The sequence below is a fragment of the Myotis brandtii genome, unplaced genomic scaffold (assembly GCF_000412655.1).
Source record: "Myotis brandtii unplaced genomic scaffold, ASM41265v1 scaffold5, whole genome shotgun sequence".
NCBI lineage: Eukaryota > Metazoa > Chordata > Mammalia > Chiroptera > Vespertilionidae > Myotis > Myotis brandtii.
Window position 1 is genome coordinate 293,348 of NW_005369060.1, and position 16,683 is coordinate 310,030.

Here is a 16,683-nt window from a genome sequence, read left to right on the forward strand (position 1 = left end):
TACCTATATCTTCAGAAAAAAATCACTTCTACTGTCGTGGTAAACAATCTGCTTCCCTATTTATAATGGCCTGGCCCTCTAGCAACTTCAGCGCGAAATTATAGCTAATTTGCCTACAAACGTCAGGTGGTCATACTAATCTGGCCACTCAGTGTATATAATTTGTAGTTTTCTTGTAGTGATGGTCATTCTCTTGTGAAATGTTGAAGTAATTTACTATTTTCTCCTTCACTAGATTTTGCCCTAAAAGCACTGAGAGGACTTTGTCATACTTCACTTCTCATCCTGGGCCACCTTGTCATTAGGGTGACATATAAACCAAGAATACATATAGAATGGTATCATAATTCTCTTTCTTCATTAGCATTAATCTATATGTTTTAAGTATATCTGACTATTTTCTGGGCCTGTTAAGTTATAGGAACTAAAACCCTTTTCTCTCTGATTTTCTAAGTGGTACATGCCTATGTTGCCAGCACGAATATGCTTCTCTCCTAGTTATAGCTCTTCAACATGCCTGGTGTTCTCTAGTTTATGTAACCACTTATCTTGTTCTATTAGACAAAGTCAGGTTTGAATATATATGTGATAGAAAGTTCTGGTACTCTGGAGAGTAGAAAAAAAATAATATTGCCTTTTTTTAGAGCATGAGTAATCTCAATAGTGTTAAGTGTCTAATATTACTTAATGGAAAAATCCAACGAAATGAAATCATGATGTCAGTTAGGGTGCCCCTTCAAACAGCATCTCAAGTACATACTTATGCACTTCTGAGTTCAACCCACAGCAGCCATGCAGCCTCCGAGCTTGTTATGGAATTTCATATTCCTTTAATGGAAATGGCCCCATGCTGCGCTTTCACTTTGCCAACGGTGGCAGTAATAGCTAGTAATCAAGTCATAATGTAATAATCACGACTACAGGGAAATGCTGGCTGATGTAATAGGTTGCAAGGGGAAAAATATCAGTGTTTTTCCAGACTTCGTTCCATCAATCTTTTTTTTTGTTTTATGTTGAAAGAATCTAAGTTTATAGGTAAAAACAGACCCTCAAAAGTGCCTACACTGCTAAGGGTAGATCACTTGGTTAATCCTGTTGAATTTTTCTCATTTGGGTACTCATAAAGAGTCTCACACTTGGGGATTTTATGTTGAAATCTGAGAAAAGCATTACACTCTGAGCAAGAGCCCAGAGCATTACTAATGTTAGAGTCCCTCCCATATTTAGCCGATATTGTATGAATCAGGCATTAATGAAACATTTCTATTCTATATCTTGCAATGATCTGACTTCTTTCAAAAACTGATTATTTATAATATTTAAGGAATTTTTATAAAAATTACTTCTTGCTGCTTAGAAAGGGTTGTCACTACTGCTTCTTATATTGTTCCTTGAATTGTCTCAAGGAAGGTACAAAGTCTTCTAATTTAGAAATGTCAATTATACACTCAGTCTTTACATTTTTTGGATATGAAAACTTGTCCCTGGGAAGTTACTTACTTTCTCCAAGTTTTTTACTTGCAGAGTGATACAAATGAATATGGTTACTGATGAAAATAGATCATATATAGCTTCTTTCTTACAATGACATAGCCTAGCCAAAGAAAATGGTTGTGCAAGGGCCAATGAAATCCTACTAGTATTTATAGTAGTAGGCAGATCTTAAGGATTAGAGCATCATTTACTTAATTATGTCATTCAGCCAACTCCAAGTACTTAATTGCACGAAATTGTCCTCCGATTGGATGTTTCCTTGATCTATAAGGAATTCTTTCTCCCTCAGTTTTACGTAGGTGTTATTAAGGTAGAGGTCTTTGCTCACATAGGTGAGCCTTGCTTCAAAGACCTCTCTGAAAACTATATAATCTCAAAAGTGTTAAGAACATCTAAAAAAACACACCTTACTAATTTAAAGCAGATTTTTCTATTATTTCTATTGGCTATGCTGATTCCCACTAACTGCCAATAGTTTATCTACTCCTAGAGTTTATGCTTCATGAGTGCTGAGCATGTTCCAAATGTAGTTTGAAGAAGAGTTAGAGTAGTAATAGTCTCAGATCATCCCTGTTTCTAAAGAATAAATAATTATTAAGTTTTGCATTGAAAAGTTCAGAATTGCATCTAGACTTTGACAACTAAACAGTTTATGTTTTAAGGATGGAGGATTTGGAAGTATTTGCCATTTTGCCTTCTCATTGCTTGCTAGGTTTCAGGATGAAATGTCTCTGATTTCTACTTTTGAGTATTGCTATAGTGCTTTCTTACTGTTCATTAAATATCTCAAATATCCCAGCCATTGTTCTTTTAATTTTGTTATTTTTATATAAAATTTTCTCTCATGATGAGTTGCTTATATGTAAAAAGGAAATAAAATGTGTTTGAGGACACATGGATAGGAGAAGCCTTAATCATATTGTACTAAGTACTTAATCACATAAATAAAATAATGTTTAAAATTTCAGGAATATTGGGAAAACAAGTTGTTCAATCATTCAATAAATATTTGTAAACCAGACCACAACATTTTTTTAAAAAATGTATTTTATTGTTTTTTTACAGAGAGGAAGGGAGGGGGATAGAGAGTTAGAAACATTGATGAGAGAGAAACATTGATCAGCTGCCTCCTGCACACTCCCTACTGGGGATGTGCCCACAACCAAGGTAAATGCCCTTGACTGGAATCGAACCTGGGACCCTTGAGTCCACAGGCTGACTCTCTATCCACTGAGCCAAACCGGTTAGGGCTAAACCACAACATTTTGATCCTAATACTGAACACCCAGAAAGTGTGCCTTTGACCTACGAAAGGGCTCTAAATTATTTTAAGAGCTTTAAATTTTGCTTCAATATATAAACTCTCTAAATTCAATAAAGATATATTTAAAGATAAATAAATAAACTAAATTATTTGTCATCCATATATACCATTCATAATAAATAGTACTGTTTTATAAAGAATAAAATAAAGCCAAAAATGGATAAAATGGAACAGTTTAAAATTTGTAAAAGAAAAAATAATGAAAAAATCGTGTTATCTATGTTGTCTTAAAAAATGTGTGTATGTGTTAGAAATAACCAATGAAACACTGACATCGGTCAAATATGCATATAGTAAAAACATTACCTACAGAAAATAATGGAAAAATAAAATGGTCCTGACAAAATTTCTGTTTGCCAAATTTGATCTCAGAAATGTGGAATCAATAGACACAATAATCTCAAACCAAGTGACAGAAATCACAATTAAAATTTGATATGCGATATGCCAAGGTTGTGGGTTTGATTCCCAGGGCACATACAAGAATCAACCAATGAATGCATCAGTAAGTGGAGCAAGAAATCTCTCTCTCTCTCTCTTTCTCTCTCTCTCTCTCAAACCAATCAATCAATAAATTTTTATTTGATACAGACAGAATCAAATTACTGAATCAAATCTTTTTTATGTAATTAACATTAGAAATGATGGATTCATTTGAAAGTATTCAACCAAATGAATGGTAATGGAATTTAAAATTTAATTTCCTTTACAATCTTTTATTTGATACGGACAGAATCAAATTACTGAATCAAATCTTTTTCATATAATTAACATTAGAAATGATGGATTCATTTGAAAGTATTCAACCAAATGAATGGTAATGGAATTTAAAATTTAATTTCCTTTACAATTAAATTGCCTTTGTAATTTTAATTTTAAGAAATATTTTCTCACTAAAAATATATCTACATTGGCAGTATAGTTATGATTTAAATATTTGTATTCATCAAAAAGGATAAACCTTGAGGCTCAAAGTCGAGAGGTTAAAATATCCTGTAGTTTTTGTCATCTTACCCTCACATTTGTCTTTATACTTGCATGTTTAGGTTCCTGTAAAGGACTTTGTGACCAAGTACTTTATAGCATTATCCCGTTTTAATCCTCAGAACAAACTCATCAATTCATTCAACAAATGTTTATTGATTGTCTTTACTATTTAAGCCACTGTATTCAGGTTTGGGTTTATAGAGATAAATTAGACAGACAGTTTCTGACCTCAAATATTTAACAGGACTATTATGATATAGTGTGGTAAGTGTTTGAATAGGGAAGTTGTGAATAGCAGAAAGGTAGAACATCTTTCCTGGACTTTGAGAGGAAAAAAAAAAGGCTTTCAAGAGAAAGTGATTTTGAAGTTGAGAGTTGATAATTAACCAGAGCAAAACAGAAGTGTTGGAGGATAGGAACAGAATATAAGCACATTAGGCAGAAGAAAGTTCTTGTTCAAAGCCTACTTTCAACAATAAAGATTTTAAAAAAAAGCCAGCTGGTGAGAGCTTGGTTCCTGCAATGCCAAATCCTGAAGAGATTATAGGGAACAGATCATAAAGAGCTCAGGAAATCCTTTTAAGGACTTTGGCCTTGCCTTGAGCCCTCATTTAAATATTTTAGTTAAGATACTAACTGAATCAGACTTTAATTTTACAAAGATTATTTAACAACCTGCTAAAGAATGATTGAGCATGGGGAAGGAGGGAATAGTGGCAAGGTGGAAGAAAAGGATGCCAAGTGAAAGACTTGTGGTTACCTACCCCAGAGGTGATGGTCACCTGTCGGTTTTTACTGATTAAGTAGATGAAGGACTATGCAACATTGAAGAAATATTTAGAAAGACATGAGTTTTTAGTGAGTACAATAGAGATGAAGCTCAGAAATACAAATATATAGTATTTAGAAATAAGACATCTCTGCTCCTTGAAAACAACTACATTTATTATATTATTCTCCAAGGACATCTTAACTTAAAGAACTTGCTTCTTGATTTTCTTCATGGGTTCAAGGAATAGTAATAATAGTAAATTCCATGAAACAAAAAATGGGTCGAGTATTACCATTTTAGATGTATCTATTACAAAATGGAACATGACATTAAAGCTTATGCTACTCCACAGAGGTAGGCAGACTGTCATGAGTTAGTGCTTCTTGGGGATTTTGAACTCAAGGTTGAATTGTTATTTTTCTTTCTGAAGTAGAAAAAAAAGACATTATGGCAATGGCAAATCATGAAAATTGGGATGAGTTAATTTATTGTTGATCATAAAGTAAGAGGTGGCTCACATCGTTGGTTTGTAAGTGGATATTTGTCATGGCAAATCACCTTCAGACAACCGCAAGGCAAATGTGAATATTTTTGCTGTGTAGATGTGATCATTGCAATGACATGACGTTTGAGAGCTGGCCTCATAGAGTGAGTGTAATATGGATCCTGTAAACCTGTTGAAGCTTTCTAGCTCTTTGGCCTGTGATGACAATCACAGCGATAGTCCAAAAAAAAAAAGAGCATCATCAGTCATCCTATCTTATATGTTTTTTAGTAAGAACATCACTGAAATACTAAAAACTGGTAGCAGATCAGAGATCCTTCTGATACAATAATAACCTCTCACAAGAAAATATAAATCAATTATTTTTGAGAGAGGCTTAAAAATATTGCTCCATGCCACTACTTAGCTGTGCCTGAGTACTTTCTTCAGCAATTCCCCCATTGAGATCATAAGACTGTGTGTGTATGGTGGGGTGGGGGTGGGGGGGTAGGGTTGGTGATTTGAATCTACATAAGTAAGTTTAGGTTCTTAGGATTACAATCCAATATTTAATACAATGCAGTGTCAGTTATCTATGATTCAACTTAGATAAATGTAAAGCAATAATATCTGAGTAGCTGGGATATCACCAGGAGGATGCATCTGGCTGGCAGGAAAAGGCCATACAGAGAGGAATTACCCTGGTTTATTCGCTTTCTTCTAGGGTCTGTCCCCAGTCTAGTAGGCCTAAAAACTCAAACTTTTCATTGAAGTCGGGAAGCTGCCTCATGTTAACAAAACCCACAATAACTTTAAGTTCATAAATAGAATGGTCATTTCTTTAATATATATTATGTGAAATTTAACTACTAAGGAGGTTTTATTCTTAGTCTAAAATATTTCTTTCTTGTTAGAAGGCTGTAAAGAAATTCAATTTTAAAAAATATATATTTTTATTGCCCAGTTGGTGTGGCTTAGTGGTTGAGCCACTACGAACCAGGATGTTGCTGGTTGTGGCTCAATACCCAGTATGGGGCATGCAGGAGGCAGCCAATCAATCATTCTCTCTCTTTTTTTTCCAAATATTTTTTATTGATTTTTTACAGCGAGGAAGGGAGAGGGATAGAGAGTTAGAAACATCGATGAGAGAGAAACATCGATCAGCTGCCTCCTGCACACTCCCTACTGGGGATATGCCGGCAACCAAGAAACATGCCCTTGACTGGAATCGAACCCGGGACCCTTCGGTCCACAGGCCGATGCTCTATCCACTGAGCCAAACTGGTCAGGGCTCATTCTCTCTTATCATTGATGTTTCTATCTCTCCTTCCCTCTCTCTCCCTCTCTGAAATCAATAAAAATATATTTAAAATATATGTATATTTTTATTGATTTCAGAGAGGAAGGGAGAGGGGAAGAGAGAGAAACATCTATGATGAGAGAGAGAATGATTGATTGGCGGCCTCCTGCATGCCCCCTACTGGGGATTGAGCCCGCAACCCAGTCATGTGCCCTGACCTGGAATTGAATGGGACTTCTTGGTTTATAGGTTGATGCTCAACTACTGAACCACACCCACTGGGCAAGAAAGTCAAATTTTAATCAAGAGAGTTAGCCTTATGATTTAACATAAAATGGCATTAGGTTTCAAAATCTCTTCTGTTCTAGCTCATGAGAGTGAAGCCCAAGATACCAGGTTCTACCAGGACAAATATTTGGACTGTTTTATATTTACTCTTCAGGTCTGTGCTTGAACAAGGACTGCCACTGTTGTCTTTTGATTATACCTTGTTCAAAATTTTCCCTATTGAACTTTTGTGCTTCAGATCGATGGCTTAAATGGGTTGTGCAAGCAAATTCATGGGGCAAGGGAGAGTAATATTAAAAGTTCAATTTTTGCTTATCTTATTTTTCAATTTTTATGTGAATTTTATAATGTATTTAATATATAATGAGGATATAAAACAGTATATATTGCAAATTTTGTGTTGGTCATTGTTCTAAGGGCTTTAAATATATTGGCTCATTTGATGTTTAGAATAGCCTTGTGAGAAAGAAATAGAGGAAGCCCAGATTAGTCACATAATTTGTCCAGAGAAGAGGAGCTAAGAGTCAACCCAGGTTGCTGTCTCTAGATGTTATGTTCTTAACCACTACAACATGCTGCTTTCCGAAGGTGGTCCCTAAGTATAAGTTATAGATGACTGAATCCACCTACATCAGCAAACGGTTTTAATGATAAGGCCATACAGGCAAGTGCTTCTGCAAATCTCAGCCTGTTCTTCCCACTTTGGGAGAGTCTTTCAAATGTCAAACACAGTGCTCTGATCTGTTGGTTTGGCAGTTGACATGTCTGTGGGTAATCACAGCTCACAGATATCCACCACCAGATGTGCACACATTCTTGAAGCAATTTTCTGACATCACCTTTAAAAATTATAAGGTCACTCTGGCAACATTTACTGTCCCCAAAGTTGATGAGTGTCCCTTTCTTCACAACTAATTAAAAGATGAGAGAATTCTCCAGTCAGTTTGTTTAATATGCAAAAAAAATTCCCTGGAAGATTACGCAGTATAACACTATCCTCCTAAGTTTCTTGTTCAGTTTTCTCTCCTTTATCTCCATCACATGTGGGCTCATAAGTCAAGGAGGCCTCATGCAAGGAGAGAGGTTAATTTCTTTCCCCTGAGCATGGCAAGCACCTGGATGCTTAAACATATGCAACAGACCAAGAGTAATTCAGAAAATACCACGAACTGTAAGGAGGAAAAACATTTTTTTTTGAAGTAAGATTCTTCCTAAAGGTGTTTTTGCTACTGTACTTGGCTTCTTGTTAATGAAAATATTACTTGGGCTATTTTAGTTCTAGTCTCCATACTTATGTGATACAGTGACATAAGCCATCTGTTTGAACATCTTATGAGATATCATTCTTTGCTGCTTTTAGCAGTTGAATCTTTCAAACAGCAGTTCATGAAACTTGATTCTTTCTTCCTTATTGCATTACCTTTATCCTCATTAAAATCTTCTGTGTATCTCAGAGTTAACTTTATATTCCATTCTTGATTGTGTACGTGAGATGAAACAAGGAATAGTTAGTAAGATGGAGACTATGTAGTTATAAAAGATTTTGGCTAAAGATCAATCTGTCTATTCCAATTTGACTTAATTGTTTTGTTTAAATCCTGCACTTAGAATTTTAGAAAGCTTGAAGAACATGATAGGGAAGAGACACAATATTTTGCTACAAATTCTTAGAATTGCTGATTGATTTGTCCTGTAAACTGTGTTTCTCCAAACCTTCTGAACCTTCTTAAACTTGCACAGCTTTCACTGTCATTGCTATGTGATGTGACATTAAAGCAATTTGCTTTTGCTCAACTTTTATGTTATTCCTGTCTATATTATTAACTCAGTGGGCTAGAATGCTAATAACTTTAAATAGCCTATTGGTTGCCATAGTAACTGATATTAAAGTTAAACATAAGTCTGTCTCTTGGATTCACATTTAAGTCATTTCTGGCATTTGCATTCTTTAGGAACTCCATGGACTGACCCTAGGACTTTGTTCAAAAAGGGCCTTAAAAAGTTAAGTTTGAATGAGGAGTTGATTCAGTGGGGTTTATTTTCAACCCCCAGATGATGATTTGTTCAGGCTCAGTCCAGTTTTGTCAAATGTTTGTTCAGAGAACCCCAAGAAGGATGCTCATCTAAACAGGGGTTAAATAGATAATGTTTTACTTTTTTATATAGTATATATTTTATTAATTTGTACTAATGCATTCTCATATTACAAAGGCAATTTAGTACAAGAATCTTTCTTATGATATTTGAATCATCTGTAATAACACAGAACTGTACATTAAAAAAAGTTCATTTGAGTAACCAAAAAGACAAGTTAAACAACAAAAAATTTCTTTCTTTACAAGTGGACATTGAAACAGACCAATTTTTTTTTTGTGTGTGTGTGTGTGTGTGTGTTTGCTTTTTTCAAAGCCTCCAAAGACAAAAGCAGCTGAAAACCTAATTCAAATGAAGAAAAAATGTTTTCAGTAAGCTACTGGTCTCCGACACCATTATCTGTTTTCTGCTGTTTTGTCTGTTTCTTCTGCACCATTTTCATTATGTTCATCATCACTATTAACTTTTGTTTTCTTGCCCTGAAACTGTACTTTTCCTTTAGCAGATCCAGTCTGGGCAGCTTTCTTTCCCTTTCCTTTTCCTTTTGTCTTCTATTTGTTTAGGGATTCTTGTTGATTCTTTATGATATGTTCCTATGCTTCTTTTTCACACCTTTATCTAGTACTTCTCATGTCATTTCTTTGTTCTTTAATTGTAGGTTACCATTACTTGCATTTTCAGTACCCCGTGCTTCCTTAGCTTTTTCTGTAAGTTGAATTATTTCCTCTTTTGCTCCTCTGACAAAATCTTCCATTATATTTCACCATGCTTGAGAAAATACCTGTGTGTCTTCTCTTCAGGTATGATCATCTAGGTGCCTCCCCACCGCCCCCGCCCCGCCAATTTCAGCAAGCAGCCAACCTTTTCTTTTAGCTATTTAATTTCAGCATTTTCTGCTAACTTTTATTTTTCTCATTGCTCTTGTGTAGTTTACAATTTAGCTTTCACTTTATTTTGCTATTTTTATTATTTATTATTATTATTATTAATTATCATTATTGCAAAGTAATCTTCCTCGAAAAGTATTAGCAGATCTGTGTGTTTGTACTTTTGTCCAGGGGTTTCCACAAACTTTTTAGCAGATTCACTACAATAGGACACAGCAAATACTGATCCCTGAAATCAAGCATGCCAAACTCGCGGCTCGCTGGTCACATGCAGCCCAGCCAATATAACAGTATGTAAGAAACGTTTTAATCAGAATTTTGTAACTTTATTTTTATGATATCCTGTTATACATAATTATTAATAACAATCTACAATGTTCGCTAATGACTGATTACTATAATCGTGTTGCATTCATTTCCCTTATGCGCCTTATGTGCAGGCGCACCATTTCTCTCCACTAATACTAGCAGCAAATATTTTAGCAGCTGATTGCCACGTCATTAGTCTTGTACTGACTTGTTTAGTGGGTGCAACAGGAAATATTTCGCTTTTGGAGAACAAGGAAAATAGGTTTATTTGCATTACACCTATTCATTTGTGCAGTTATTCAGTGTCTGGTAAATTAATGTTCAAGAAAAAAAATAATTTTTATTAAAATGTTCTATTATTTTATGTTGATGATTACTCATTTATTTCAGCCCTTTGTTTTCAGCATATCTCTATTGAAATAAACCTATGTTTCTATGAAAATTTAAGCTTTTGTCTTTTTGCGGCCCACATAAACTTAAACCTTGCTTATTTGGCCCATGTTAGCCTTTGAGTTTGACATGCTTGCCTTAAATGCTTTGTGCAATGTTCTTCTCATCTGAATATTTATGACCATTCTTTGTTGTTGTTGTTTTATTGGTTTTAGAGAAAGAAGAAGGGAGGATAGTGAGATAGAAACATCCATGAGAGAGAAACATCTATTGGCTGCCTCTCTCCCGCCCTCTACTGGGGATCACAACCTGGGCATGTGCCCTCACCAGAAATCTAATAGGCAACCTCTTGGTTCATAGGTCAATGCTCAAGCACTGAGCCACACCAGTCAGGCCTAACCATTCTTTTATGTCATCAAGGGTTGCATCAGCAGAGAAGTCTTTAACATAAGCAGATCTGTTTTTTACATGATTTTTATACTCATCAGTCACTTCAGGGAGGAGTTTGTTTGGAAACTTTCTGATTTTAGTCATTTCTTCATTTATTCCCACGAGTTCTGCCTTTGATTTGCTCAATGTTTTACATTAAAGTCTGTTGTTAGATGGTTTAACCTGTTGAATTTTATCATTAGCTCCAAAGGTACCCAGCTTTCATCCAGTTTGATTTGTTCCTTTAAAAATCTGTCCTGTGGCAATTTGAAATCACCAAAACAATGTTTAATTTTATGACAGATGTTGGCCTCTGAAGCAGTTGAGTTTTCGTCCATATGGCTATCTTTAAGGTGCCCATGCCGCAGAGCAGGCCTCAGGATCACCAGGCGACTACAGCATCTCATCTTCCCTGTGCCTCTGACTGGCCTGACAAGTTTTAGTTTTTTTCATTTGTATTTATTCACTCTAGGTATTTTCTATGCTATTTTTCTCTTTTACTTATCTTTGCAATGATTTCTATAATGTTTCTAAACTTTTTTTAAAACTACATTCTGAGTATTGAGAAGAAAGAAATATTCAAGGGAGCTTTTTATGAGATGGTTCCTAGATACATCCTATGCTCTATGTCTTGGGTGACTTCTGTTTCTGCTACCTAGGGTCTCAGTAAAGATATCACCTTCTGCTTAAAGCCTGACTGTCCTCTTTTACATCTCTTGTGTGAGTCTTTCCAAAAAATTTGTGCACTGCATTGAACACACAAAATTTAATTATAGTTCTATGCAATCTCTGAGAGAAAGCTGACATGATTATATATATACTCATATATATATAATTTTCCCTCACCTTAGATATGAATTCATCTGTCCACATCCTATATAATAAAGAGCTAATATGCAAATGGAAGTCACACCCTCACACCGTCACATCGTAACGGCTCAGACACTCAACACTGGGGAGAGTGGAATGGGGACCAGCCAGGTTGAGGCCGAGAGAGGGACAAGCCGATGCCTCGTGGTCCCAGGCGACAGTGCCTGCAGCTGTGGCCCAGGCAAAGCCTCCCACCCACAGTACCCTGTGGCTGCAGCTGGACCAGGCAAAGCCAGCCTAGGTCCTGGGTGCCTGCTGCCAGCAGAGGGAGGGAAGCCCAGGTCCTGGGTGCCAGCAACTGGCCAGTTAGGGAATCCTGGGTCCAGGGTTCAGAGTGAGGCAGAGGCAGTTAGGGGAGATCAGGGAAGCAGTTAGGAGCAATCAGGCCAGTAGGGGAGCAGTTAGGGGCAATCAGGCAGGCAGGCAGAGGTGGTTAGGGGTGATCAGGCAGGCAGAGGCGTTTAGGGGAGCTCAGGAAGGCAGGCAGGTAGGCAAGCAGTTAGGAGCCAGCGGTCCCGGATTATGAGAGGCAGTCGGACATCCCCGGAGGGGTCCTGGATTGGAGAGGGTGCAGGCCAGGCTGAGGGCCCCCCCAGTGCACAAATTTTGTGCACTGATACTCTAGTAGGATTATATTTGGGGCCATGGTATTCTTTTCTCCCTAAGTTATCTTTTTCCACCTCGCACCAGTTGAGGCTGAAAGAATTTCCTCCCTTTATCTCTGGAGATGCAGAGTTATTTTCTGTCTAGGCTCCCACCCCCACTTTCCAGAAGAAAGAACACTCTATTATCAGCAGCAGCTTATCTGTTGAATATGTATGAGTGTCCTAGAATTTAGAAAATCTTGTCACTCACTTATATAACTTGGTGGTGACATTGAGTCCTCTCCCTTCCCCCATATTTCTTGAACTAGGCCCTTTTCTGTTCTGAAAATGCAGTATCCTTCTCAGCTCCTGTGCCCTTCTGTACTCTCTCAGATTCCGTAGTTGTCAGAATTCACTTTCTTATGCCAGAGCCTTATTTCTAATGCCATTTTTTCCCTCAAACTTCTTACTTGGTAAATATATGTCTTTCAGTAGCAACATTTAGCATACTGTTAAACATTACCACCAGATTATTAATTCTGTGACTTGTCAAATATTACTACAAGGGAATAGGGTTCTTTGTTCAAATGTAACTTAGAAAGCCTGACTTTAAGAAAAGCAAACAGGTTTCCTCACCAGAGAACTATTAATATTGTAAATCTCTTATGAGTGGAAGGAAAAAGCAGCATTGTGAAACATGTCTACCCTGTTAAATATTTTAAGACCCTCATTTATGAGCCACTCCCATTTTTATAAGGGACAACCTTCAAATGAGGGCCTGTGAGTAGAAGGATAGAGTGAAATTAACATTAATATTTTAATCACTATGTGTATACTTTCCTAAAGTTGATATGCTTGAGGAAAGGTTGGTGGGATTTAGGTTATTTCCCCCGACCCATGATAATCACCGTTACCCTTTTTTACAAAAGAGAAAAAAACAAAACGATATAGTTAACTACTTTAATCTTTATTGGTGCATTACCTCAAGGTGAAAAAAACTTCCAGGACACCAAACAAATGGAAATTATTTTGTTATTGAAAAAGTGAATGACTTATATTTGGGCAGTGAATTCTCTTGCAACTAGGGTGGTTTTCAATTCTTTTTGCTTTCAATAAAATTGAAGAGGGACCTAATAGAGTTGTCAGTACACAGGCTACTGGAAATAATTTGTGATGATGCAGCATAGCACTATAAGATAGTCTTCCCAAAGCTTGGAAGAATTTCAAAGAATTATACTTTCCATATTCTTATTTATGTGAGCAAGTTTCTCAGTTTTTAATTAGGAAAATGAAAAATAGAAATGAGTAATGTGAAATCTTAGTTTTATTCTAACAATGTCATGATCATTCAGTGTACAGGAATTAATTGGGGGAAAAATAGTCCCACTCATCTGATTAAAAGATGAATTTCCAATAAGTACTTTTCAAAAAAACGTGACATATTTATATTGTTTATATCAATTATGTACTAACATACTTTTAGTGATGACTCAAAGAATGACTTCAATCTCAGCTTCAAATATACTCACATAGATATTATAAAATATTGATTAGTAAATGACTTTCAAGCATTTAAACATAATACCTCAAGATAAAATTCTGTAGAGAAAAGTAGAGTGAAACATTATTTAAGGACAAAAAGAAATGATGTAAAATTTTACTATTAAAGATGACCATGTTTTCAAATTTTTACTAGATTATATTGAGTATCAAATTGTTGTATATTCTATGGATCAATTTTTTTAAACACTGCAACCTTTTAATAATAAAAAAGTTACAAAATTTTTTCCATCTCATCTAAAAGAATAGGTCTTATTAATTGTACAATAACAAAGATGTTATTGTTAAAAGTAGTTATTAGAAAGGGGGAAATTTTAACTTTAGAGAAAGAGCCTGTATACCTGCTTTCTTTTCTTTTTTTTTTTCATGTCAAATATTTTGAAATAAGATATAATTCATATGTCATAAAACTCACCCTTTAACATGTACACTTTTAATTCTTCACAATCAATGGATATATTTTTAAAAAATGGTGTGACCATGTTATTTTCTAAAGTTAGTAGTTACAATGCTTCTTTGCAATTAAACTATGTAAATAATGTTAGATGTTAACCAAAAAAATATGTGAGGGTTACCTTGTTTTTCAGAAGTATTTTAGGGGATATGTGGGCAATAAATATTTAAAGGACACAATTCTATGTAACACTCTTTGGAAAGCATTGATCTGATATGACTTCAGGTTCTTGTTTTGGTTCCCAGGTTTCCATGTCCTTCCTCTCTTCTCAGGCTATGTGGCTGTTTCTTAGTGAAGTTCTTGAAGAACTATAATGGATTAATTATGCAGTTAGTTTAGATAACTTCTAATAGCTTGGGGTTCAATCGTTACAAAAATTTTATTGAGCAATTTATGTACCAGGCACAATTTCAGGCACTGGAGATACCAGCAGTGAATGAGAAGACAAAAAAATTCCTGTTCTTATGGACATTCTGAAAAGGAGACACAGACCATGGGCAAATATATAAGTAAAATGTAAGAGTAGTAGATGGGAGAGCTGAAAGAAGTAGTCCAAGATAATTTAAGTTTCAATAAAATGTTTTGTGAAAATTGCAATGAAAAGCTTATATTTGAATAAATACCTGAAAGAAGTATAGGAGTATGGCAAATATTTCTGAAAGAGAAAACAAGGACAAGATCACTGAGATAAGACCACACTAATTATTTGTTAATATATTTTTATTGTTAATAGTATTACAGCTATCTCCCCCATTTCCCACCCACCTTTACCGAACTCCTCCCAGTTCCTACCCACCCCCCAGCTCTTTACTACTCTACTGCCCAGTACATGGGCTATGCATATCTTCTATAATAATAATAGCATAATATGCTAAATAGACTAGACAACCGAACAACCTTCCGGACGTCCATCCAGACGACCTTCCAGATAAAACTAGGGCTGCGAGGGCCAAGGCAAGCTGCCGCTGCTGCAAGGGCCGAGCCCCTTGCACAAATTTCATGCATCGGGCCTCTAGTCTCTATATATAAAAGCCTAAGTGACCGAACGACTGAACGACTGGTTGACCCATCGCTATGATGCACACTGACCTCCAGGGGGAAAACACTTAAAGCAGGAGCTTCCCCTGGTGGTCAGTGTGCTCCCACAGTAGAAGCACTGCTCAGCTGACCTACAGGCACCAGAGGCAGGGCTCTTGGCGTGACCCTCTCCCTATCAGGACTGACTGGGTGTGAGTCTGTGGCAGGCGCAGCAGGGCCGGGATGAGCGGGAATAGCAAGCAGGAGTGGCAGGTGACATTGGACTGCCTGTTTTGGCCCGATTACTGCAGGCAAAGCTGATGGACCCCACCGGTGCACAAATCCGTGCACTGGGCCTCTAGTAAGTATATAAGTTCTTTGGTTTATCTCTTCTTGTCCACCCAACCCCACATTGAGTTATGTCAGTCTGTTCCATGCCTCCATGCTTCAGGTCTTGTTTTGTTGGCCAATTCATTTTGTTCATTAGATTCCACAAATAAGTGAGGTTATGTGATATTTGTCTTTCTCAGATTGGCTTATTTCACTTAGCATAATATTTTCCAGGTCCATACATGCTGTCCCAAAGGATAAGAGATCCCTCTTCTTTACAGCTGCATAGCATTCCTTTGTGTAAATGTCCCATAGCTTTTTCTATCCATTCATCTACTGATGGGCATTTGGGCTGTTTCCAAATCTTAGCTATGGTAGTAATGTTGCTATGAACATAGGGGTGCATATATTCTTTCTGATTGGTATTTTGGGGGTTTTAGGATATATTCCCAAAGTGGGAACACTGGATCAAATGGAAGTTCCATTTTTAGCATTTTGAGGAAGCTCCATACTGTTTTCCAAGTGGCTGCACCAATCTGCAGTCCCACCAGCAGTGAACTAGTGTTCCCTTTTCTCCACATTCTCATCAGCACTTGTTGTTTGTTGATTTTTTGATGAGAGCCATTCTGATAGAACTGAGGTGATATCTCACTGTGGTTTTAATTAGCATTTCTCTGATGATTAATGACTTTGAGCATTTTTTTTATATTTGACTTGGCCATTTGCAAGATCACACTAATAATTAATGAGGAAAGGTCAGTGGGGCTGGACTGGTGTGAGCTGTTAAGATTGTGAGAGATGATATCTGAGAGGTCTGAAAAAAATATAAAATGATACAGCTGCTATGAAAAACAGTATGAAGATTCTTCAAAAAATTAAAAAAGAATTACTATGTAATCCAGAAATTCCACATCTGGGTGTATATCCAAAATAATTTTAAAGCCAGTTCTCAAGATATTTGCACACCCATGTTCATAATAGCATTATTTATAAGAAGTGAAAGAACTCATGTCCATCAACAGATGAATGAATAAACAAAATGAAATATTATTTAATCCTAAAAAAGAAGGAAAGCTTGTCACATGCTACAATATGAAATATATATATATA

At 36.2% G+C, this 16,683-nt stretch overlaps 1 protein-coding gene and 1 pseudogene across 2 annotated transcripts in view; one reads left to right on the forward strand and one right to left on the reverse strand.

Annotated features, from left to right (window-relative positions):
- The window catches only part of MDGA2 (MAM domain containing glycosylphosphatidylinositol anchor 2), a 528,724-nt gene that overhangs the window by 45,161 nt on the left and 466,880 nt on the right, over positions 1-16,683 (forward strand). The gene's annotated exons all lie outside the window — the stretch shown is intronic.
- On the reverse strand, positions 9,139-11,165 carry LOC102248973 (annotated as a pseudogene).